Genomic DNA, 27,022 nt, shown 5'->3' with positions numbered 1-27,022 from the left:
TTGAACTCACAGAGATCCAGACGGATCTTTGCCTCCAGAATGTTAGGATTAAAGACATGTGTTACCATTGCCTAAACCTATGTTTATTAGAGTGGCTGTTCTGTTCTCTGAGCCCAGATAAGTTTATTAGGATGCACAATATATTGGGGAACACAATATCACCACATATCCCCTTTTTTGTCTAAAATTTAAAAAGCTTAGAACTAATACAAGAAAAACTATATCCAATAAGTGTATAAAATATATACAGTCAAGAATTACATTAACAATGTCTAGTCCATTAACATTTGACAGATTTGGACAAAAAACTCCATTATATACATTAACAATGTCCAGTCTATTAACATTTGACAAATTTAGACAAAAAACTTTATTTCTTAGCCTATTTTGATGAGTCTGATACAAAATTTGTATATAATATTAAAAAAATCCCGATCCAGTGTAAAATACTTAAAACAAGTAGTTTCTTTTTTAAAGTATGTTCAATAACCTACCTTTTTTCATCATATCCATATTATCTCTTTTTTCTTTTCTGAGTAAATTAAACAATCTACCTTTTATCATTTCTATATCTTCTCTTTTTTCATTTTAGAGTAGATTCAATAATCTACCCTTTTATCCTATTATCCTTATATCCTTTTTTAGAATAGATTCAATGATCTACCTCATATCTATATCCTCTTTTTTAAAACAGAAACCCTGAATCTAATCTCTTTGTTTAGCTTTTTTTGACTATTAACAATTAACAAGTTGTAACCAACCATCATAAACAATGACAATATCCATAACTCAAACGACCAAAAAACACCCATCCCACTTCTTGGGAATGTGGGTGTCATGTTTTTAAAATTACTTCCTGCTTTCTGTGGGCAAAGACATCTCTAGGGGATCCTGAAAAGAAAATTTTTGAGTTAATTTTTAAGTCCTGTATCATTGTCTAGTCTATACATAATGGGAAAGTGTGGGGTTGTCTCAAGTTATTGTTTGAGTAGTTTGTCACGCTAGATTATTTTAGCTAGCCATTTTGAAATTGTCCTGAACAATATACAGTAGAAAACCACTTGTAAATGAAAATATAGTTTCTTCCAAGGGCATATCAATTGGGAAACAAACTAGTCTTAAGGGTATGCCATTTGTCCAGCACTAGATGGCCAACAGAAAATGAACTCAATGGCATCTTTGAAGATTCCTTGTCTCATAATGACATGTCAGGGCTTTAAAAAAATATTTTATATTAATTTTATAATATATCTTTATATCAAATACATACAAAATATAAAATTTATATTAAATATGTCATATACACATACATATATAAATTTCTTCTCTCTTTTTTAACATACCGGTCCTTTGTGTTTATATTATGGCTTCCAGTCAAGTCTTTTTATGGGATTCCTGAGTGTGTGAATTCGTGAGTCTGTGTCAGAGGCTCTCATCCAGTGGGTCACAACCACTTTGGGGAGTTGAATGACCCTTTCCTAGCGGTCGCCTAAGACTACCAGAAAACACGATATTTATATTATAATTCACCACAGTAGCAAAATTACAGTTATCAAGTAGCAATGAAAATAATTTATGGTTGGGAGTCACCACAACTTGAGGAATTGTACTAAAGGGTCACAGCATTACGAGGTTGAGAACCACTGGTATATTCAGTTTTTTTGTGCCTTCTCTTGAACTTTTTCTGCTGTTACTTTGCTTTGTCAAATTCTATTGTGTTAGTTTTTGTCTTATCTTATGAAATTATATTATGTTGTATTATTATCATTTAGAATCCTGATTGTTTTCTAATGAGAGACAGAAAGGGAATGGATCAAAATGAGAGCTGATGGCAGGAAGAAGTGGGATTAGTAGAGGGAGGGAAAACTTTGATCAGTACATAATATGTGGAAAAAAAATCTATTTTCAATAAGATGGGGAAAAAGAGAAGAGATTGCAATTTTTCTATACTTTGTAGAACAGTCATGGCAATCCTTTTTTCCAAATAAGTATTGTGTACTAAATTTCCAAATGTATTTCCGGGCCCCATGTTCTCCTTCCTAGCCCACTCTCCAGTACTGTGTTGTACAATGTTTTATTACCAGAGAATGAGTACTGTTCTATTTATACTTCCTCAAAATTTTTTGCCATAAATATTTGATCCATCATCCTCTTGTTGGCTATTTTGTCATTATAATTTGCCTATTGTCTATTATATTTTATATCTAACTATTTTTACTATTAAAACACTACTAATTTTTATTGGATAATTTATATTCAGTATGCAAAGGGGAAAGAGAATAGATATCACAGGTGGAGGGGGAGAGGTCTGGATGGGCTATAGGCATGGGAACAGAGGGATCAGGTGTGGGGAGGATGGAGGGAGAGAGTACTAGGAACAAAAACTGGAATTAGGGGCATCTCTAGGATGAGCTAGACACCCAGTGCAATGGAAACTATCAGGAATTTATAAGGGTGACTCTAGCTAAGACTCCTAGCAATGGGAGATATAGAGCCTGACCCAGCCATCTCCTGTAACCAGGCAAGACTTCCAGTGGAGGAATTGGGAACACAATCCAGTCTCATAATCTTTGACCTACAATTTGCCATGCTTTCAAAATATACCAGTCAAAGATGGCACAGAAATTATGGTATTGTCCAAACAATGACTGGTTTAGCTTGAGACCCATGTAAAGAGCAAGCCCACCCCTGACACTGCCTGAAGGGCTAGGACCCAGATGCTGGACAGCCCAGAGACGTAGGATAGAATCAAACATGACTGGCAAAACAAAACAAAGCAAAACAAATCAATGAAATGATTCCTAATGATATTCTGCTATTGTCATAGATTGTTATATAGATCAATTGTCATCAGAGGAACTTCATCCAGCAGCTGATGGAAACAGATGCAGACACTCAGCCAAACATTAGGCAGAGATCGGGAATCCTATTGAAGAGGGAGAGGAAGGACTGTGGGGAGGCAGAGGGGCCAAGGACCCCACAAGAAAGCCCACAGAATCTACTAACGTGGGCTCATAGTTGCTCACAGAGACTGAACCAACAACCAGGGAGTCTGCATGGGACTGACCTAGGCATTCTGAACATATGTTACAGTTGTGTAGCTTGGTCCTCTAGTGAGAGTCCTAACAATGGGAGCAGGGGATTTCTCTGACTTTGTTGACTGATTTTGGGACCCTTTTTTCCTACTGGGTTGCTTTTTCGAGCCTTAATAGGAAAGGAGGTGCCTAGTCTTACTGCAACTTGATATTCCATGACTGGCTGATATACATGGAAGGCCTATTCTTTTCTGAAGAGAAAGGAGTGAATGGGGGGGGTTAGGGAGAGTGACTGGGAGATGAGAAGGTAGGGAAGGGAAACTGTGATTGGACTGGCAAAAAAATAATTAATTAATGAAAAATAAAAAAAAACTGACCCATTTTGATTTTCTCATTAAAATTAAAACTAAATTTAACTAATAAATAAATAAATATTTTTTCTCTGTAACTTATTTATATTTGCCCTTATTATAAGTATCACACAATTATTTTTCTTTCTTGTGGTGTTTTTAGTACAGTTATAATTTATTTTAATATTTTTAAATATTGCATTGATTTCTTCATGATTCAAATTATTTCATAGCATATTTCCTTTCCAGTACTTCCAAGATTTTACCTAGAGTTTTTATTTCCATAGAAATAAGTGTATAGTTATTCTTCACCAATAATGACAACCTTTAAAATTAAATTCAAAACAGTGATTCTCTCAAACACTGAAAAAATTAAATACTATCCCGTGTTAGCCAACCAACTTAGAAACTTCTTGTACAGCTCAAAACAGGTAGCTAGCTAAATAAACAAATATTTATCTGAGAGAAATGCTAATGCATGTCAACCTATCTAAATTCTACAAACAATTTCCTCTTGTGAATTTATCAGTATTCCTTAGGGATTTAATTTTTCTAAAATATTCCCTTAATGACTGGAGAGAAGGTTCAGCAACAAAGAGTTCATATTGCTCTTGCAAAGGACCTCAATTTGAATACCAGCATTCATATCAGGCAGTTCACCCCTACCTGGAACTCTGGCTCCAGGGATATCTGACACCCACACTCATATATGTACATGAACACCCACCAACACCCACACACAGGCAAATATTTTTCAAAAGTCTTAGTATCTCCTCAAATAATTAATACAGAAAATGTCCTCTCTGTTGAACACACAACAGAGTCTTTCAATCTCAGTTCCCTAAACCTCTGCTCCCTAAGCCTGTATGTTGAAGGGTCCTTAGACAATTTTATATTATTACTAAGGCAGAGCTGAGTCATAAAAACACTGTGTCCTCTTATATTATCTTTTCTCTACACAGCAAACTATATGTTAAATTATTGACATGTAGTTTGACCTCCAATGAGTGAAACTTCACATAATTTGTACTTCAAAAGCATAGGAGCACCGAGAAGTTGGTGCACACTTGCAGGGGAAGGTAAAAAGGAAAGAATTAGTCTACAATCACAATTCATTGATTCAAGCATACTTGTTCAGAATTCCTATCTTCATCTGTAATAAAATTGCATGAGCTAGGGTGAATTTTTAAACTATCTAAAAATAGCGTCCTTTCTGAAGCAACATTGAGTGCATAGAAATAAATAAAGGCAGGGAAAATGGCTTGGTTAGTAAAGTGCTTGCTTTGCGTTTGTGAAGACCTGATTTGGATTGACAGAACCCACATAAAACCTTATGTAGTAGCTTAAGCCTGCATCTAAAGTCCTTACAGCATGAACGGAGACAGGGGTAGGGAGGAGAGTCCTTTGAAAGTCGTGGGAAAACTAGTCTGATAAAAGAGAAGACACCCTGTATCAAACAAAGTGGAAGGTGAGGGCTGGCACTGGAAATACATGAAATTATGTATATACATGCATTCAAAGGATCTGTTCCCAATTAACATATATTAAACATCTACTGTTATTAGCTACACAGATCTGAACCACTACTATGAGCTATACAGGTACAAGAAAAGCAAGGAAAACACGGGCTTCAACATCACTTAAACCTGTTCTCAGTGGACCAGTGAGCTGACTCAGCAGGTAAAGATGCTTATTGTGCAAACTGCCAACCTAAATTTAATCTCTGAGTCCCATGTGGTACAATGAGAGAACACATTTCTGCAAGTTGTCCTCTTACTTCCACATGTACCCACCCACTTCAACGCCCTCCCACCTCCTTACCTCTCTACCCACCCATATACAGGAGCACAGACATAAGATAACCAAAATGCAAAGCTTATCAAATTTGTTCATACTAAGATTTTATTGTAGATCCCAGCTCAAGAGGATTATACATCTGAGATAAACATAATTCTGATGTAGTTTTTGTGCATTCCAGGACAGGATTTTAATTTTTCCAACAAATGAGGACATATGAAATTGAAATAAAATAAAATATCAAAATTGAAATATTCTGGTAAGTGTGTGATTTAAAAAATATTTTTTACTCAACTTCATAACTTATAAAGTATAGACACACCCAGCACTTAGTACAACACTAATCCTAGAAAAAGAGATGTGTTTCTAATTAAGAACTCAATCCACACACTATAGTTTCAAAATAACGGCAAGATAAACAAAAAAGGAAACAATAATGAACTTAGAAATCTCTTTGATAAAATTGATCTAAAAGGATAAAAATGTCAGTCAAACAACAAACTAAATCATACTCAAAATAAAATCAAAATGTTCCTATCAAAAAATCCTGGTCACATATCAATTTAACACTTTGCACATTTTTGATTCTTATAAAAATAAGGAATAAGAAATTTCCCATCACATTTTACAAATTCAACATACAAATTAGAGTGTTTCTAATTATATTCCAGTGTTAGTGGGGAAATAACTTTCAAGAGTTGGGTAACTGTCAGAAATCTAAACCTGTAGGTTGAATGTTTCAGAATATTATAAGGAAGAATAATGGATAAAAGCTTGATTATTCAGCCTAAGACTGCAGTAGTAAGGATTTTAGTTTTATTTTTAAAAGTATATATATATTTGGGGGGCTGGAGAGACTACTCAGCAGTTATGAATACTTGCTGCTCTTCTAGAGGACTCAAAGGTGGTTTCCCACACCCATACTGGGTTGCACAAAAACTCCTGTTGCATCCTCTTCTGGCCTCTATGAATGCTATTCTCACACCAACACACACGCATATACTAATAAATTAATGGTAAAGGGAAAACCTGTGGCTAGGTAGATCATAGTCCACAGAAGGTGTCTCATGACTGTGGTTTTAGCTACAATGACACGGAACCAAACTGCAATATAAATATTTACCTTTGTGCCATAGACAAATGCTACTCTCGTCCTTAGAGAAGTTTCTCTAATGATCAGCACTGAGTGCAGAGATTAGTGCCTGCTGGAGATCTTTATTTTGGGGACTTAGTACTCAGTGCTAGAAAGGATGTTGATAACACTCCCTCCAAGATTCAGGAAATACTGCAGAAGAGATAGCAGAAAGAATGTAAGAGCCAGCAAATAGGGAACAGTGATGAGAAATGTGATCTTCAGGGCATGACACAGCCATAGCAAACATAATCTCACAGTGGTTATGGCTGTGGTTACCAGGCATGACCTGCTGAAATCTGGAAAAAGTCAACACACAGTCAGAGGTAGGGAAGAGATCCACGTGGCCTATACCTTCTTGCTAAACTATTAGCAGCTGATAGATTCTGAGGTAAGGGTAGTCATTCACTTCAGTTATGTACCAAAAGATGCATCCATGGTCTCCAAAGGATAGTTGAAACCTATGACCACACAGGTAACCTTGGTTAAAATCAAATGGTCACAAAAGAAAACAAAAAGGTATTAATGTGAGAAAGAAACCAGCAGGAAGGGTGCAGGGATAACAGAGATGTGGGAGACTAGAAAGTGGAGTTAAGGATAAGCAGACTGTACTATACATGTACAGAATTGTCAAAGAGTACATTTAACCAAATAAAATTAAGTTTTGATCCATGGAATTCTCAATATTTCTTGAAATACGCATGTAGCTGGAATTTTCCCCAGTGTCCCCCCCCCCCCCCCCCCCCGCTCTTGCAAGCTGCTCACACCCAAATAAACACACAGAGACATATTACTTATAAACTGTATGGCCATGGCAGGCTTCTTGCTATCTAGTTCTTATATCTTAAATTAATCCATTTCTATTAATCTATAAGTTGCCATGTGGCTTGTGGATTACTGGTACTTTACATCTTACTTCTCATGGTGGAGGCAGCTGGCAGCTTCTCCTCACTCAGCCTTCCACTTCCCAGCATTCTCTTCTCTGCTTATCCCACCTATACTACACCTCCTGCTTGGCTACTGGCCAATCAGTGTTTTATTTATCAATCAGTCAGAGCAATATATTCATAGCATACAGAAAGATATCCCCAGCATACGTATCACATTTTTTTCTTGGTGTTGAGAAAGTGTTTGAAAACAAGTATATTAAGGCCATGGAGCACATTTCTTAGAAAATTCTTGGATGCAAATAAAAGCACAGCACCTGTCATGGAATGAAAGGGGCCAGGTGAGGGGCTGGAGAATAACATTCCCAGAGTGAGAAATCACAGCGCATTTCTTAGCTATCTGTCTTGTTGAGGAATCAGGAAATGAGATTCAATGTAATGTTATTGATCTGAATGTGGGGAGTTGAGTTTCGTCTCCTATGGACACTAACCTAGTTTTAATATCTGCAGGTCCCATGCTGCCAAGCTGGAAAATGCATCCAGGTATTTGACAATGCTTTACAATGTGAAGGAACTTTTCTTCTCTATAGGTGAGAGACTGAGAATACTGTTAGTATTATAATGTTCAATTGTTTTTAATTTATAAACATGAAATTCTAAAAGTAAGGGAAACTACACCCTTATTTCTTCCTCATAATGCAAAGAATTACAATGAGCTGTTCTGGACTGGATCAATTGTAGGACTTATTCTAAATAAGAATCAGTAACAGTCATTCGAAGCAAGGCACAGTTTGTGATTTTCTAGACTAACATGCTACTGTCTTTTGTAGTATACCTATTAATGTATAATTTTTTTCTGACTCAGAAAGATTTCACAAAATTTACAATTTCATCTACTAGGATGAATTTAATAAATACAAGGAAAAACAGTGAAGGGAGAGGTGCATGACTGAACATGAATATTGACAATGCAATGCTGAACCAGTTTCTGTAGTCTGTATCTGCCCTGTCAGATTGAATCATCAAAGCTTACTAACCACATACCTTAGGATGGCTAGACATACTTTGTTTGCCTGATTGAATCCACAGATCAAATCACACACTTGAGATTATGGAGGTGCTAATCAGTGCAATACATATTGAATAAGTTACATGGCAGCAGACAACATATGGGTTGTATACCATGGAAATATTAGTAGGCTTACTATCTTATTATTGATTTTTCAACCTTATAATAATGTTCTCACTTCCCAGAGGAGAACATCAGGGTCTCATTCATTAAGAGGCATGTAGTTTGCACATTGGCATACTGTTTTATTCTTAACTCCTCTATGATAGGATTTGATGATGGTAGTACTTGTTATTTCAATGAAAACACAGTCAGAGGTAAGTTGAGTAACTTGAGTGCTCTAATTAGTACTTGACCTTATATATCTCTGTGGTATAGACTCTATTTACATTACCTTAACTTTAATAATCAAAAGTTGGAGATTATAAAATATGAAGCAGAAAATAAATGAGAGAGAGAGAGAGAGAGAGAGAGAGAGAGAGAGAGAGAGAGAGAGAAAGAGAGAGAGAGAGAGAGAGAATATTGAACATTGACTTTGCCAAACAATGTTCACCCAGAACCTCAGCCTGTGAACTTACTTGGAAATGGAGACTTTAAATTATACTTCTGAGGGAATCTCAAGGTTAGATCTTTCTCTATCCATTCTGGCTGCAATCATCCCAGGCCCGGATTCAAATCCTGTTGTGTTTGTTGAGGTGAGGGTTAGGCAGGGAATTTATTCTTAGAACTGAGAAGAAGGGAGTGCAAGGCAGGGCATTGTGATTGGAACAATACTCTTGTAAGTTACAGAATGACAGACTCACTGGAAGTGGCAAGAAGCAGGGTGGACTCTCCTTAGAGTGTGTAGAGGGTGATTCTGCTGATAAATTCACTTCAGAAATCTGAGCTTTATTATGAAAAGAAACTGAATTTCTGTTTTGTTAATTTTTTATATAAAACATTTAGTTTGTGATAATTTATTATGGTAGCCTTAGGAACTAGGGAACTAATACATCATAGAAATCATTTTACTCCATGTAATTTAGGGATTGTTTTTAATACAAGAAGTGAAAAAAATGGACTCCATTTTAAAATGAGACCAATGTGTTGTTTGCACAAAATTATGAGTAGATTATGCATTTGGAAAACACTTGTCCATGTACATATGCAACCATAAAGTGCATCATCCAAAGACTCCAGTTCACAGATGTTAAAGAAGCATGGCCAAATGAGTTATAAAATCCTGACATTGACTTAGTGATACACAAAAATTGCAAAATTATTCCTTAGGATCACTATTGCTTTATGGGTGACTTGGCTAGATAGATAGGCAGGTAGATTAAATATAACCAGTAAAGGGAACACGAAGGCAGCTTCATGGTCAAGAGCACTTGCTGTGCTTGCAGAAGACACAGGTTCGGTTCCCAGCGTGTAAATCACAACTGACTAAATTCCAGCCCAAGGGATTCCTATCCTCTCTTCTGACTTCCATAAGCACTTACACACATGGTACACATATATACAGGTAAACACACGCACACACACATCACATACACACATATCATATGTTAACACACACACCACACACACATACTGAAAGACCCCACTTATAGCAAGCTTTTACTCAGCCTAAGGAACGCCATTCTGCAAGGCAGGGAAAACAGGGAGTTCATGACTGTGGCTGGCCACCTGGCCTTGGTAAAGAGAGCTGTGGTCAGCCACCCAGCCTTGGGAGAAAAACCGTTGAGTCAAAATAAGACATCTGTGGTTAGCTACCCGACCTTGGGGAATAAACAGTTGGGCTGGGAAAACACCCACAAGGCCAAGTCAGACACACACATCAAATTCCCAAGAAGTTTAAGAGTTCACCCTGACCTTAATTGAATCCACCAATGGGAACCCTGTAACTATGCCTCTCGCTTCTGTAACCGCACTTCTGCTCCTGGAAACCTATAAAAAGTCCCCCTTACCCTAGGAGGGCGCACAAGTCTTCTGAGAGACTTTGTCGCCCAGGTACCTGTGTAATAAACCCTCTTGCTGTTTGCATCTGATCTGTGGTTTCGGCGTGTTCCTTGGGGTTGGGGTCTCTCCTGAGGGAAGATCTCCTCCGGGGTTCTTTCATTGGAGGTCCCACCGAGATCAGAGACCCCTCCCTGGGACCACCGACCCACCGTCAGGAGGTAAGCCGGCCTCAGTTTATGTTGTCCCTGTCCTAACTGAGTATTGTTTGTCTGTCTTTGTCTGTCTGTGTGCATCTGATGATCTGTCTGTGGCGGTGGGGGCTGAAGGAGCTGACGAGCTTGGACTTCGCCCACCATAACCCTGGAAGACGTTCCACGGGTGTCTGAAGTCCCCTCAGGGGCACAGTTTTTCGGGGCCACTCACGTATCCGAGGGATACGTGGTGTTGGTCGGAGACGAGGAGTCCGGACCCTCACAACAGTCTCCCTCTGAGTTTTTGCTTTCGGTTTGGAACCGAAGCCGCGCAGCGCGTGTTAGTCTTATTTCTGTTTGTCTGTTGTTCTTCATTTTCTGTTTAACCATTCTCCTCATAGAAACAGCCATGGGACAGACTGTCACCACCCCCTTGAGCCCCACGCTCGACCACTGGTCAGACGTGAAGGCACGAGCCAACAACGAGGGAGTTGTAATCAAGAAGAATAAATAGATCACCCTTTGCGAGGCTGAATGGGTCATGATGGATGTAGGATGGCCTTGCGAGGGAACTTTTAACCTCAGTCTTATTTCACAGGTGGAGGGAAAAGTTTTTGCTCCGAGCCCCCATGGCCACCCGGATCACTATTGGCAACCGAACCTCCCCCATGGGTTAGGCCGTTCCTCTCCCCTCCAGTGCCCCAGGCTTCCTCCCCCACCCCACGGCACTGCGGCCCCGCCCTGCCCGGCCTGCGCTTCCCGCCGCCGCCGACCAGGCTTCCTCCCCCACGACACCGCCGCCCCCCCTCGCCCTTCCTACCTCCTCCCTTTACTCCAGAAGGTAGGGAGCACCTACGTCTCTATCGCCAGTTGCTCTTAGCGGGTCTCCGGGGGGCTGCTAGACGCCCTACCAATTTGGCTCAGGTTAGAAATGTGATCCAGGGAAAGGACGAGACACTGGCAGCATTCTTAGAAAGACTTAGGGAGGCCTATAGAATGTACACCCCATATGATCCGGAAGATCCAGGACAGGCGCCGGGCGTCATTTTGTCTTTTATCTATCAGTCAAGTTCAGAATAAGGGCCAAGTTACAGAGACTAGAGGGATTGCAGTCGTGCAGTTTGTCAGATTTATTAAAAGAGACAGAGAAAGTGTTTAATAAAAGAGAGACAGAGAAAGTGTTTAATAAGAGAGAGGCAGAGAAAATTCCCGAAGAGCGGGAAGAGAGGATGTGACAGAAACAGGAAGAAAGGGACAAGAAACGTCATAGAGAAATAAGTAAAGTCCTGGCCGCTGTAATGTCTCAGAGACAGGGCAGAGAGAGAGTTAGGACGGGAGATCAAAGAAGGATACCGCTTGATAAAGACCAGTGTGCTTACTGCAAAGCGAGAGGAACAACAGCAGGCCTTTCAACGAATTAAGAGAACTTTACTCGAGTCACCAGCCCTTGGCCTACCAGATCTAACTAAGTCCTTTGAACTGTTCGTGGACGAGAACTCAGGCTTTGCAAAAGGAGTGCTGGTACAGAGACTGGGGCCACGGAAGAGACCTGTAACCTATCTATCCAAGAAACTAGACCCGGTAGCTGCAGGTTGGCCCCCTTGCCTGCGCATGGTAGCCGCTATTGCTGTCTTGCTCAAGAACGCAGGGAAACTGACTTTGGGACAGCCATTAACTGTGTTATCCTCCCATGTGGTGGAAGCTCTGGTCCGACAGCCCCCAGACCGAGTGATGTTCGGACCAGTTGTCTCCCTCAATCCTGCGACCCTGATGCCCTTGCCAGACCCATCCGAGGAGCACAACTGCCTCCAGATTCTGGCAGAGGCCCATGGTACCCGCTCCGACCTCACAGAAGGGCCGGAGCAGCCGTCACCACCGAATCAGAGGTCCTTCAACAGACACCTTTTCAGGATGGACAGAGGCCTTTCCTACCAAGAAGGAGACCGCTAACGTGGTAACCAAGAAACTCCTGGATGACATATTTCCCAGGTATGGGATGCCCCAGATATTGGGGTCAGACAATGGGCCCGCTTTCGTCTCCCAGGTAAGTCAGAAGATGGCCAGGCTATTGGGGATCAATTGAAAACTACCGCCCCCAGAGCTCAGGACAGGTAGAACGCGTGAATAGAACCATTAAGGAGACTTTAACCAAATTAACGCTTGCAACTGGCACTAGAGACTGGGTGCTCCTACTCCCACTAGCCCTCTACCGAGCCCGGAATACTCCTGGACCTCATGGCCTAACCCCATTTGAGATTCTATATGGGGCTCCCCCACCAATTGTAAATTTCCTCCACCCTGATATCTCCTCTTTTGCCACTAGCCCAACCCTGGAGGCGCACCTCCAAGCCCTCCAATTGGTACAGAAGATGGTGTGGAAACCCCTGGCTGATGCCTACCGGGAGCAACTGAATCGCCCGGTGGTGCCTCACCCATTCAAGATTGGGGACTCTGTCTGGGTTCGACGCCATCAATCCAAGAACCTAGAGCCGAGATGGAAGGGACCGTACACCGTCTTGTTAACAACTCCCACTGCACTCAAGGTTGACGGGATAGCAACTTGGGTCCACGAAGCAGAGAACACCGAGACGTCTACATGGAAGATTCAACGCTCTCCAAACCCACTAAAGATAAGACTCACCCGTGGGCCCCCTAATCATCCTCCTGCTCATTTTAATATTTGGGCCATGCATCTTCAATAGATTGGTCCAATTTGTCAAGGACAGGGTTTCTGTTGTCCAGGCTTTGGTCTTGACCCAACAATATCAGAGGCTAAGACAGTCGGAGATAGAGATGACCCCTTATTCTCCATCCTAAAATGGAAGATTCCATTTTGGGCCCATAAGAAAATGGGGGAATGAAAGACCCCACTTATAGCAAGCTTTTACTCAGCCTAAGAAACGCCATTCTGCAAGGCAGGGAAAACAGGGAGTGCATGACTGTGGCTGGCCACCTGGCCTTGGGAAAGAGAGCTGTGGTCAGCCACCCAGCCTTGGGAGAAAAACCATTGAGTCAAAATAAGACATCTGTGGTTAGCTACCCGACCTTGGGGAATAAACAGTTGGGCTGGGAAAACACCCACAAGGCCAAGTCAGACACACACATCAAATTCCCGAGAAGTTTAAGAGTTCACCCTGACCTTAATTGAATCCACCAATGGGAACCCTGTAACTATGCCTCTCGCTTCTGTAACCGCACTTCTGCTCCTGGAAACCTATAAAAAGTCCCCCTTACCCTAGGAGGGCGCACAAGTCTTCTGAGAGACTTTGTCGCCCAGGTACCTGTGTAATAAACCCTCTTGCTGTTTGCATCTGATCTGTGGTTTCGGCGTGTTCCTTGGGGTTGGGGTCTCTCCTGAGGGAAGATCTCCTCCGGGGGTCTTTCAATACATACCACACACACATACCTGTGGTATTGTGTTCCCCCAAATATTGTGCATTCTAATAAATTTATTTGGGGTCAGAGAACAGACAGCCACTAGATACAGACGCTAGAAAATGGTGGCACTCATGCCTTTAATACTAGCATTCCAGAGGGAGAAATCCATCTGGGATCTCTGTGAGTTCAAGGCCACATTAGAAAGACCCAGGCATGGTGACACATGCCTTTAATCCCAGGGAGTGATGGTAGAAGTCAGAAAGATATATAAGGTGTAAGAACCAGGAACTAGAAGCATTTGGCTGGTTAAGCATTTGGCTGGTTAAGCATTTTGGCTGGTTAAGCTTTTAGGCTTTCGAGCAGCAGTTCAGCTGAGAGCCATTGTAATGAGGACCCAGAAGCTTCCAGTCTGAGGAAACAAGACCAGCTGAGAAGTTGGCCATGTGAGGTTAGCTGTGGCTTGTCCTGTCTCTCTGATCATCCAGCATTTCACCCCAATAACTGGCCCCGGGTTTGATTTTATTAATAAGACTCTTTAAGATTCATGCTACACATACCACACACACATACACACACACCACACACAGGTACACACACATATATATATACCACACACACCACATGCATACACACACATAAAAATAAATAATTTGAAAAGACATAACAAATACAAACAAAATAATAAATTTGCTTACTTGCTCTACTTAATTTCATGTGCATTTATTTTATATATATATATATATATATATATATATATATATATATATATATATAAAAGCTAGGGAAATATTTCTGTAGGTTAACTCTTATTTAATAGTAACTCGATTGGAGTTTAGACTTTATTTTAAGGTAAAGTACAGTGACACACAAACACACACAGATACAGGAATAAAAGATATGGACAGCTTTACTTTTATCCCTTTGAAACATTTCTCTTCCTGTTAATTAATTAATCTGGCTTCAGCCACAGCCAGGAATTGGGTTGCGCTGGACTAGTGAGATGGCTTGCAGGTCGAGAGGCCTGCAGCCGGGCCTGACAGCCTGAGCTCTGTCCCCAAAACCCACATCATAATGAGAAGCGACTCCTGTGAATGCGACGTGACTGCCACATGTACTCTGTCTTAGATAGGGCTTTATTGCTGTAAAGAGACACTGTGACTGCAACAACTCCTTTATTTATTTTCTTTCTTTTATTAATAAGCAAAATAGTTAAAAACAAAAATACAACAACCTTAAATGCAAAATGGCAGTTAAATCAAACTGCAGCTGGAATTCAAGGATACACGGTTTCTTACTTTGATACACATGACTGCATGTAGGTGTGTGTGTGTATAGGTGTGAGTGTGTGTGTGTGTGTGTGTGTGTGTGTGTGTGTGTGTGTGTGTGTGTGTGTATGTGTGTAAACCAAGAAGAATTTGAGAAATGGAAAACACTATGGGTTAGAAAGCATGAACTTTTCATTATGCAATTCCAAAACGCTCTGTGCTTTTCCTTTACTCTGTGTCTGTATTCTCTGTGTTTCCAGTTTCAGGTGAACTTGTCACAATCCCAAATCATTCTTCCTTTTCTTTTCAGATTCTATCCACCCTCAGACTTTTTAGAGATGGAAGAGACATCCAAACAAAACCCTGTGCTCTTTCCTTTAGTCTACCCAGGTTAACCATAGGCTTGCTGTGAGATGACGGATCTTCTGCCGGAAATGAAGAAATTCCAAACCCAACTGCACAAGCATCCTTCTTAGTCTCCAAGCTTACAGGTACACTGAATCCTTCCTTCTCTTCTGCATTCTCTTGGTCTGAGGCATCCAAGATGTCATTTTTCCATGTACTTTTCTGATGTCACATCAACGGCTTTTTCAAGAGGTTCTTCCTCTTTAACAGGCAGTTCTATGGGCTTTGATTCTTCTTCCTCCATATCATCTCCCAGTACATCTTCTTCACTTCCTTCCTCTTCAGCACGTTCTTCAAGATATGCTTGGAGCCTAAAGATAAGATCTTGTTCTATTCCCTTGGTCTCTAAACCAGGAGCAAGATATTCTTGCTTTAGTGCAGCAAGCTTCAGCTTGTGGAGCTCCACTGTCTCACTGTGCCTTACAGCAACTCTTATAAAGGTAAACATTTACTTGGGGCTGGCTTACAGTTTCAGAGGTTTAGTCCATTATCCTGATGGTGAGAAGCATGGCGGCAATGCAGGCAGACATGATGCTGGAGAAGGAGCGGGGAATTCTTCCTCTTGACCTACAGACATCAGAAGGAGGCTGTGTGCACACACGAAGCACAGCTTGAGCATGTAAGACCTCAAAGCCCACCTCCACAGTGACACACTTCCTCCAACAGGGCCACATCTACTCCAACAAGGCCACACCTCCTAATAATGCCACTCCCGATGGGTCAAGCTTTCAAACACATGTGTCTGTGGTGGCCATTACTATTCAAACCACCACAACATGTGACCACAAACGCACACATTCAAATGCATTACTTAATTGGTTGTTTAATTAAATATTAAAAAATAAGAGATACATTTCTCTTCTTTTAGCTAGTTTTAAAATTTCTCCAACCTTTTCAAAAATATTTTTCATTTTGATATTTAATGGTAGTTTCAAATACATGTTATAGTTTCTTAATGAAGTTATATGTCTTATTTTTATTTGTTTGACTGTTTAAGTTCTCACGTGTACCAGGTTATCCTCTAACCCCACATGTAACTGAGAATGACCTTGTATTTCTGTACTTCCATTCTCCGCCTCTCCAATACAGGGATCATAGAAATGATTCACAACTCTTGGTTTATGCTCTGCTCCAGATTAAACCCGGGATCCACACATGCCAGGTAAACATTCTACCACCTGAATTATAGCCAAGACTTTTAATAAATGCCTTAATTCAACACAAAAGCCTTTTTATTATTTCATTTTCTCTCTGTTAACTCACTAATTATCTTTTCATTTGCATTGTTTACTATAGAGATTATAATAATTTTCTTGTACTGTCTTGGTACAATTATATTAGTTTTACTTCTCATCCAATTATTACATGTTTTTTGAATATTTAAATTTGGTAACCCTCCTGTACTGTGCATTATTGCTTTAATTAATTTAGTTTAAGAAATATTAAAAGTTTCCTTATGTTAATTTATTATGTTGCCCTAGGAAACTAACACATCACAGCAAATTTTTATTCCATGCAATTCTACTATTATCACTGTTTTATTCAGTGAGTATGCATTTGTATTTATACTTCTTCTGAATATTTTCATTTTATCTTATAATTTTATGATATTTACTGGAATAATTCTCATTCTTTTTGTGGCTTTTAAGTGGTTTCAGTTCATAATGTTTCTATACTGACCTTTCTAAGAATATTTTACAAAATGTATACTTATTTTATTTTACTATTTGTTAAATACAGTTACTGGGTATAAAACTCTAAGCTGAGATTTTTTCTCTAATTAATTTAAATATGTAATGCAGCTATAATCATCTTAGTAATTACTGAGAAATCATTTGAAAGTCATAAATATTTTTTTAAAACATTTGCAAAACCTTGATTTTTCTAGTCTCTCTTTAATTGCTTGTGTTGTATTGAATATTTGTAAATTTCATTAAATTATTTTGATTTTTCAATAGTTATGCTATGCTTTGCTTAAGTATACATCAAGCCCAATAGAAAAATGGTAACTCCAGCTACAAGGCAAAAAACTGTGTTTTTGCTCATTCTATCTAGAAGAGAACAGTAAAAGATTTCATTTTTAAATAAGGGTAATGGATAAATATAAAAAATAAAACATGCAGTAATACACAAGTTGTTTTTATGAAAGAACAATTTTTTAGGATGTTTTTGTAAGAAGGAAGAATATTAAAGAATATTAAATTTGGAAGAAAGTGTAAAAAACAGAAATATAAAGAAAATTGGTAGAAGTGTTTTCACTTATTGATCTAGCTATGTCTTTTAATTAGATTACAATCATAGATGTTCTATTTTTCATTGTCTAAATTTAAAGGCTTGGAATATTTTTATGAGGTAAAATACCTATAATTTCTCGGTGGATTATATTTGGAGAGAGATGATAGATAAATGTAGATGATAGATAGATAGATAGATAGATAGATAGATAGATAGATAGATAGATAGATAGGTAGATGATAGATAGATGTTATAATTTGTGACTTTTGAAAGAAATCAAGGATCTCAAATGTTTTAAAGTGATTAACACAGTTAATGCCTTTATAAACAAGATGAGCTTACTTCTGAAGGATTTTCATATAGAAAACTGACCGAAGGAAATGTAGATACCAATGATAACATCTATGGTATAACATGAAAGTATAGCATTACTTGAAATGGGTCAAAGGAACAAATATTTAGAAATCAATGGGCTACATAGGGTAATTATATGTAACTGGAAGTTTCCAAAGAGTAGCCAAGTTTATTTGTGAGAAAAATATTTAAGAGTGCTAATATAAGGTTGAATAATACAAAAGAGTATGGAAGACTAAAAGAATATTGAGATGGTGGTAGAGCTGAGCATCATGAACATGTGTAATGTCGTTTTTCAATAGAAGAACCCAGGGGTTTGAAAGCAGCATTAAACTCCAGGAATCTTGACCCTATTTATGTTATGAAATATATGTTAAGAGAAAAAATAGATTAAAAATACTTAAATGTTTTCTTTAAAAATTTCACACATATATGTAATGCATTCTAATTCTCCCACCCTCTGCTTACTCATTTGTATACCTTCCACCTCTATCAACCTTCCTCTTTGTGAAAAACTGTTGCCCATGTCTGTGCCTGTTGCTTTGTTTTGTGATTCATGGAAGTTCACCAGAGCTTTCTGTGTGGCCCCAGACATGGATTTATCCAAAGGAGATTGGTAGACTCATAAGATACTTACTCACTCTTCTGTAGAATCTTTTACTATTAATAGTTCAGCAAATATGGGTAGAGTCCCATGAACTCCTCCTCCATCTATGTCAGATGTTGATAAGTCTAGTCTTATATAAGCCTAGTGTAAGCAACTGAAGCATTTGTGGGTTCATAATTGTGATAGTTGTGTCATACCCAGAAGACAGTGTTATGCTGCCTTTCTCCCTATCTTCTGGCTCCTCTATTCTTTCTACTTTTTCTTTCATGATAGTACCTGAGTCTTAGAAGATGTATTATAAATTTTCTGTTTAGAGCTGAATGCTTAATAATCCATTTTCTCTACATTTTGTGTAGCCAAGACTCTCTGGATTTACTGTTGTTCATTATAGACAAACTTCTTTAATTAAAGCTTAAAGTAGTATATGTCTACTAGCTTAAAATAGATTTCTGAAAGACAGTTTGACACTGTGTCTATTTAGTTAAATGAAAATACTAGGCTCCATTCTAGGGCTTATAGCCTCCTCAGTCATGGGTTCTTGACTAGCATAAGGTATCAGTTTTAAAATTCCTACCAAAGAGCTGACCTGGAAAACAGTCAGAGAGAGGATGGTTGCCCACTAACAGTGTGCCACTATTAGTGCAGTAGACACACCTTGCATGGTAGGTTAGTATATAGTTCCAGTATTTGTATCTAAGTTAGACCATCAATTCCTTCTCTCTCCTAGAAGATCATGGAACACCTTCTGACATTGTAAAAGCAGTCACCTGAGCAGAAGTTTCCAGCTTAGTTCTAGCTTTCTTTCTTGCAACCAAGGTGTATGGTGTCTTCAGTAATATGGGATTACCATCTAGTTCTGTTAGGCAGCTACGAGAGATGGAAAGAACTTGTGTTAAAGCCCTAGGGGGTTTCCTTGGCTAATAGCATATGGAGAAGTATTCCATATCTGGCCTTGATACTTTTGTAGTATAATTTTCTGCAGTTTAAAGACTTAGTCCCTTTCAATTGACATAGCCTTTCATAGTAATTAGAACAGCTTTGATCAAAGTGAATACTTTGCATGTCACAGAAACTTGGAGCTGGAGACCAATCTGTAGAAGAATAAATTTAAGATGGTATGACATCATAATTTTTTAATAATTAAAATGGAAAATATTATTTACTTATTGAAAATTATTCTGAATATTTTAGAAGAGAGACATCTATAATCTCATGCTCAGAGTGTAAAATAGTTAGTAGAACATGTAATTTTGGACTACTATTAAAATGTCCCAAAGCACCACTAAGCTTGGAAATATTGCAGCTGAAATAGAATAGTAGAAGAACCCATTTTTACACTCTTTCATCTTTTTTTGGGGTCTTTTTCCTTGCTTTTCTTTTTGAGGCTAATTTAATAGAAATTGAAGCTAATTTTGAAAGAGGTATTCTGATTTGCTCATTATTCTTCTAAATCCACTAGGGAGCATCCGACAAACCTTTGTAAAGCTTTGCTCTGAGAGTGAAATGCATGTCACATATAAATGATGCTCTGTGATGGTCATGCAACGCCAGAGCCTGGTTATTGGAAATAATAAAGTCTCCAGGGAAGAAAATGCCCTTAGTGATATTTTGGGAAGTAGAATATCTCAAGGCCATAATGTTGCCAGGCTATTCAAACAATGATGAAAACTTATTCTAAAATACTTCTTTTAGGAGGAATGTAAGTTTTATCTTGTTATGCTTTAAATAAGAACATCAGCATATTTCACATAATACAGATGGCAATATTTATAGAACAAATAATTTCAAATTAGATGCAAAATTGTTATTCAGTGATAAAGTTAATTTCTAAAACTTACTCATGATTAAAGTTTATATAATTTACATATATGCATTATAATTACTGATCCTACATACTCATATTTTTGATATGCATTTAATCATCATGAATATCGTTTCATTACCCCACATTGGCATGGAAAAAGAAATTAACTCTGTGAGATCACTGATATATTGTTTAGTTTTGAAACTATACACAAAACAATGAATCAAAGAAACTAAAGCTGATTTGTGAGATTAATAAAATTGTTATAGCTCTAGAGACCCTCCCTTCAAAATAAAGTGAATTTTTATATTAGATATTAATTGGAGGTAATCCTAACTGATTTTGCAGCAATTAAAAGATTAAAAGTTTAATATTAAAAATCTCTGTGACCATACTCTTGAGAGACAAAATTATGTTGCATTCAAGAAGAAACCAACACTCTGAGTGGTCACATGGCTATCAAATATCTAAGTTTGTGTTACAAATCTTTATTAAAATACAGACAAATACAGATGATTTGGTTGCTAAAAATCATTTATTTATATCAATACTGGGGTGTCCCTCTTATTCCCAGGCTGATCTTCAGTTTGAGATCCTACAGCTTCAGCCTCCCAGATGCTCAACTACAGACCTGCGCTGTAGTGCCCTACACAACGTTTGTTTGTAAAAGAAATGGAGCAAATACACCTCACAAACAGAAAAAAAACAAAAAGGCTTCCAAATTGAAATATGAAGCTATTAGTATCCTAATTCCAAAGTCAGACATTACAAGTACAAAGATGATAAAGTCTGCAGTTTATTAGCATAAACACAAAAATTCTTAACACATTAGCAAATCCAATGAATATATACAGGGAGTAACTACGTATAGGCTGAAATAGGAGTCAAACTATTTCTATTAAAACAACCTTTTGAGTCTAGAGGGTCCTCCAAAATTAAACAGGGGCATTAAAATATGCCAGTAGATGCTTGAAAGAAGAGAAATCTTTAATTTTCACTAGCTATTTAAGCAGAAATTTGATTAAGGCACCATTTAATTTAGTTAATATTTATTTTGAGACAAGGACTTGCTGTGTAACTGAACTGGCCTTGAATTACCACCTTCCTGCCTCAGTCTTCCCAGTACTTTGATTCTGTGATGCACCATTATGCCAAGTTTTAACCCAAAATTTAGATCATGCTTTGGGGAATGAATTGGTTAAGGCATCTTCTGCAATCTGGGTGCTATTTCCCACAAGAAAGCAATGAAACATCACTGAATGAGAAAGTGATGATGGCTTTGATGAGAGTAGATAGGGCTATATGGGAGGGGTTGAAGAGAGAAAATGGAAGGGAAAAATGATTTTAGTATATTGTAATCTCAAAAAAATAAAGTAAATAATTAAAAACCCCAAAATGGTACCTGTCTTATGAGTGTTGTATTGCTGTGAAGGAACACCATGACCATGGTAACTCGTACAAAAAGAAAGCATTTACTTGTGGGTTGCTTACAGTTTCAGACATTTAGTCCTTTATCCTTATGTTGGGGAGCATGAAGACGTGCAGGTAGACTTGGTGGCTGAGAGTTCTACATTCAGATCCACAGGCAGCAAGAAGAGAAAAAGAGAGACCCTGGACTATGCCTGTGCTTTTGAAACCTCAAAGCCCATCTCCCAGTGACTCATTTCCTCCAACAAGGTCACACCTCCTAACCCTTTCAAATAGTGCCACTCCCTGGTGATTAAACATTCAAATTTGAATCTATGTGGGACATTTAAAAATACTAAAATCTTAGAGAAGAAATGGAACTCTTCAATCAGAAGGAAGTGAAATCTGCTAAGAGTCCTGGAGATCTGACATGATTGACAGGTACATGGTATGTAGTAAGAGCTCAAGGCAGAGAGAGCATCTAGGGCACACCTACAGAAATCACCAAGTATTGAATGTATGTTTTCTACATTTGTATTAATCTAATACACAAGAATAGAAAATAAAGACAACCTTGATTCATTTCAATGAAAATGGTAATATTTTTTTTCTAATATTAATTTAATTTAATTTAACTAACAAATGACTCCATTCTTATATGCTTTCAGAATGCAAACTTTTTTCAGGCTATTTCTCTAAATTTCTCTGAAAGTATCAATTTAATATCTAAGTGTTAGGGTAAAGGGCACCTAAGATGCCAACCTTGTTGATCACTACATTGTTTAGGGCTGGGGCATGAGATGTTCTGTTTCCTATTGATGTCACTGCTGATTGCCCACAGCATCTTTTGGAAAATAAATTTGGAAATTAACTTTCTTTCTGCACAAATAGAACTTGGTGCTCACTTTTGCAGCCTTCTCAGAAATGATGCTGCCTTATCTGTTTTTTGCTGGATGGATACAGTTCTGAACGATGGCTATGTGGTTTTGGACTCTGGTTTTATAGAGATAAATTTTAAAACATTTTCCCCAGAAGGCACTATTTTGCACTTTCTCAGACAAAAATCAAATGACTTAGCAGAACACTCATGGTGTATTGTTATAAAATTGCAAAAGCATCTATCTTTTATTCCACTATTGGATAAAGATTCTTAATATTCGATATACTGGAGACCTGGCCCAATAACTTATAAGTGCTACATACAGAATTTTTTTAAAAATCTAGCTTTCAAAGCACAACTCTCACATTTCCATTTACTCCAGTATCTGCCAGCACAGATAATCATGTGATATGTTCTTATTGAAGTTTCATTATTTTGCTTTATATCAATTTTAGTTGCAGTGTATGAAATAGTAATGGTTATAGCAATTGTTGCTTTACATGGATGTATTGGCTAGTGAGGTTGAAAATATGAATTCTTACATATAAAATTGAGAACATTTATATAAACAAAATCATGTTTAAGTATCATTTTTTTTAGAAGTGGCACTTGGAAAACTAAAGAAAAACCACTGGCATTTTTGCAAAGAGTTTTAAGAAAGTGACTTGGAAAAACATTTACTTGGACTCTTTGATCCTGGACACAAAGGAAGTATATGTGGCCAGAGTAGTGTATGGAGAAGTGATTTCTGTGTTTTCCTATATATAAAAAAAAGAAACAAAGACAAACAAACAAAACCCAAACAAATGAATAGGAAAAACAAAAACAAAAGAAAAAATAATGAATGGAATATCTCTCTTTCCACCCTTTAAAACCATCCTAATTCTTTCCAGGTTTGGAATGTTAAAGTATAATAAGGAGGAGAATTGAACTGAATTCCCATATAAGGAACTGAAAGTGTAATTTAACATTAAATAAACCTCAACTGAATTTGAGATTACAATATTGCCAACAAAGAGAAAATGTCAGAAATCACATGCCTCGAGTTTCAGCCAATGACAAGCAGCAATTACTCTCACCACGCCCAAATAAGGCAGATGTCTAATTGTGGCTTATTAGGTATCTTTCCTTTGTGTTTATCTTATAAAACCCTCTGTTCATACTGCCTGGATGGGGCTTTCAGCTTTCTGGGTTTTCACTAATTCTGAGCCACACTCTTGGCTCAAATTCTGCTAAATCTAATTAGTTGAGTTTTTTTTTTTCTTTTAACACCCGTTACATGTAGGCTTAGTTCCTGAAAATCTTCAGTTATATAACAGTGAGACAAATTCCCACAAAGAGAAGCAAAACAATTTCTAAGCTTGCTGCATTGAAGAAGCTGCTTAAATGGTTAAGCTCTAAGAGAGGTTGAAGTTTTTCAGAAAGCAGAAAGATCATAATATTTTTAAATTAGTATTACATTGTGTGTGCATGTGAGTGTGTGTGTGTGTGTGTGTGTGTGTGTGTGTGTGTGTGTGTGTGTGTGTGTGTGTGTGTATGTGTATGTGGTAAGCCATGGTACATGAATGGTCAGAAAACAACTTGTAGGAGTTAGTACATTTATTTCACCATGAAGCTTTAGTTATTGGAACTCAGGACATCAGGTTTAGCAGCAAGAGCCCTTACCTAATGAGTCTTCTTCATCCAAGATCACAGCTTCATGTAGTAGAAGAATACACATGTGTAGCTGGAGTTTTCTCCAGTCCTGCCCTGGCCCACAGCCACTCAGACCTAAATAAACACATAGACGCTTATATTAATTAAAACTATTTTGCCTAATGTCTCAGGCTTCTTGCTAGCTAGATCTTAAACTTAAATTAACCTATAATTTGTCTTTATGTTTAGCCATGTGGCTTGGTACCTTTTCCCAGTTCTGCCTTCACATCTTGCCTCCTCTGTGTCTGGCTGGCGACTCCTGACTCAGCCTTCCTCTTCCCAGAATTCTCCTCTCTCTTTGTCTGCCTCCACTTCCTGCCTGGCTACTGGCCAATCAGCACTTTATTTATTAACCAATCAGAGCAACACATTCACAGCATATAGAACGACATCCACAGCACACATGACCAGGCATTTCATCATATACAAAAAGCTCACCACATGTACCAAGGCCTTTTCCCATTTTCACTGTTGGCATAAATCACTGACATTTTTACACCTTCTAGTATCAGTGGTCAGGGAACACCAAAGTTGTCTGAAACATGTCTCAGTAACCCTTGATGGGCAAATGATGCCCACCAGCATATGCTGTTTACTCTGGAAATTCAGAAATGTAGCTGCTTATTTCACTTAAATTTTTGTTGAAACAAATTAGAGTAATCTACATTCTGGATATATAAAAGTTAATATGTTGTTAGAGAAATGTAAGCAAAAGATGATGACGCACACAAACTTTAACTATAATAAAATTCCCTTGAGTGGTAACATGGGACTAACTGGTAATGACATTACACTACCCAATTATCTGAAGAACACAGTTCTTGATTTTCTTTAAAAAAGTGAAAGAATTTTATAACGAGATACAGGATTATTAGAAAAATTTGGAACAACCGAATGATTTATATCCAATATTTTATATTCATTTATTTTATTTTGTGTGTAGGAGTGTTTTGTCTGCATGTATGCATATGCCCACGTTTGTGTTTAGTGGCTGAGGAGGTCAGAAGAGAGCATTTGATCCACTGGAACAGGAATTAGAGATGACTGTGAGCCGTGTTTCTGGTGCTGGGAACTGAACTCGGGTCTTCTGCAAGAGCAGGCGCTCTTCACTGCTGAGATAGCAAACTTTGCTCAAACAAAACTTTGGGTTAATACTCAGACATTTATTTGTCTTCAGTGCTGTGGATTGGATCTAGTGACTGGAACATGCATGGAAAGAACCTTTCCTCTGCTGTGAAAGGGCTACCCACCACCCCCACATTTCCTCCGAGTACTCTTCAGTAGGAGCAGCAGGAAATATTAGTTAGAAGGATAGAGGGGGGAGATACAGATAGAAAATACAGGATAACCTCTAGAGGACCTGGCTCCTAATCCATCGGACCCCAACTGTATCTACCCTAGGGTATATAAAAGAATGCCAAAGAGTGGTACAAAAGACCCCCCCCCCCCAAAAGAACAGCCAAGTACAGATCATCTCAGACACCTGCACTCAGGCCCGTGGTCCAATCATCCTCTCTATGCAGACCTGCTGGGTAAAGCTACTAGGAAACCCAAATGGGCTCCCACACTCAGCAATGTAGCCCAAGCTCCCTTTCCATTTATTCATTTTGAGGCAAAGTCTCACTACGTTGTCTGAGCTAGCCTTGAACTTTTCCTCTGGAATTAAAAACTTGTTCTAACAGCCAGCACACACAAACATCCACACACATTCATACTCATTTATTATTCACAAGACACTTTATAGTCCCTCCTGACCTTCTGCTCGCTCTTACCCTTTCTCCAACCTCCCTCTGCCTCACTGTTTCTCTCTGTAGTCCACGATGCCTTGGGCTTTGCTATTTAGCCCAGTAGGGTCTCAAATTTGCGGTTTCTCTGTAAGCTCTTCAGGGTTTGACTTCAGGCCTGGTCTACCAGACCCAGTGAGAGTGTCTCTTTTGGAAGACAAGTAAATATTTGTTGGTGTTGGTGTTCAAAATTCCATGTATAAATACATCAATATTTTAATCATAACTAGAGGCAAACATAAATCATGTTATGGTTTTCAAAATAATCTTTATTGAATTAGGCATATGGATAGTGTTGAAAAGTTGTATACTTATTTTCTAACAGAGCTATATATTAAATTTTTATAGGTAAACAATATATCAGTAATCATACTATCTCCTAGTGAAATGCAAATCATATTTTCCTTACTTTATATTATGAATTTAATTGGAGTATGTAGATTGAAAAATTAAAACTAAATGTGAATTTTTTTTCTGAAATAGCTGATTGTTAGCATCTGAAAGTTTCTTCTCTGTTCCTCCTGAAGGGCAGTTGATGAGATGTTTGTCTATCTAGGTGGCTCACTGGGTTCTACTTGGTGATTTTCTAGAAAAGCAAAGTTTCGAAGGGTGGAAGAAATTCAAACTACCATACAAAATAATCAAACATGTTGAAATTAAGCTTATGAGAAAAGTATGCCTGGTTATCCAATATAAACTGAAATGTTTTCCCGTGTTGTATGGAAACTGACAGCTTCTCTCACATTCCCTTTCAAACTAAATACCAGGAATCTCTTCGACCATGATCCTTTTGGAAACAAGGAAGG

The 27,022-nt window shown here is 38.2% G+C and overlaps 1 pseudogene; it reads right to left on the bottom strand.

Annotated features, from left to right (window-relative positions):
• Positions 1-15,240: 15,240 nt before the first annotated feature.
• The window catches only part of LOC128119322 (SAP domain-containing ribonucleoprotein-like), a 46,888-nt pseudogene continuing 35,106 nt past the window's right edge, over positions 15,241-27,022 (bottom strand).

The sequence above is a fragment of the Peromyscus californicus genome, unplaced genomic scaffold (genome assembly GCF_007827085.1).
Source record: "Peromyscus californicus insignis strain IS unplaced genomic scaffold, ASM782708v3 Scaffold_23__1_contigs__length_62951481, whole genome shotgun sequence".
NCBI classification, from domain to species: Eukaryota; Metazoa; Chordata; class Mammalia; order Rodentia; family Cricetidae; genus Peromyscus; species Peromyscus californicus.
This window is presented reverse-complemented; position numbering and strand designations above follow the sequence as displayed.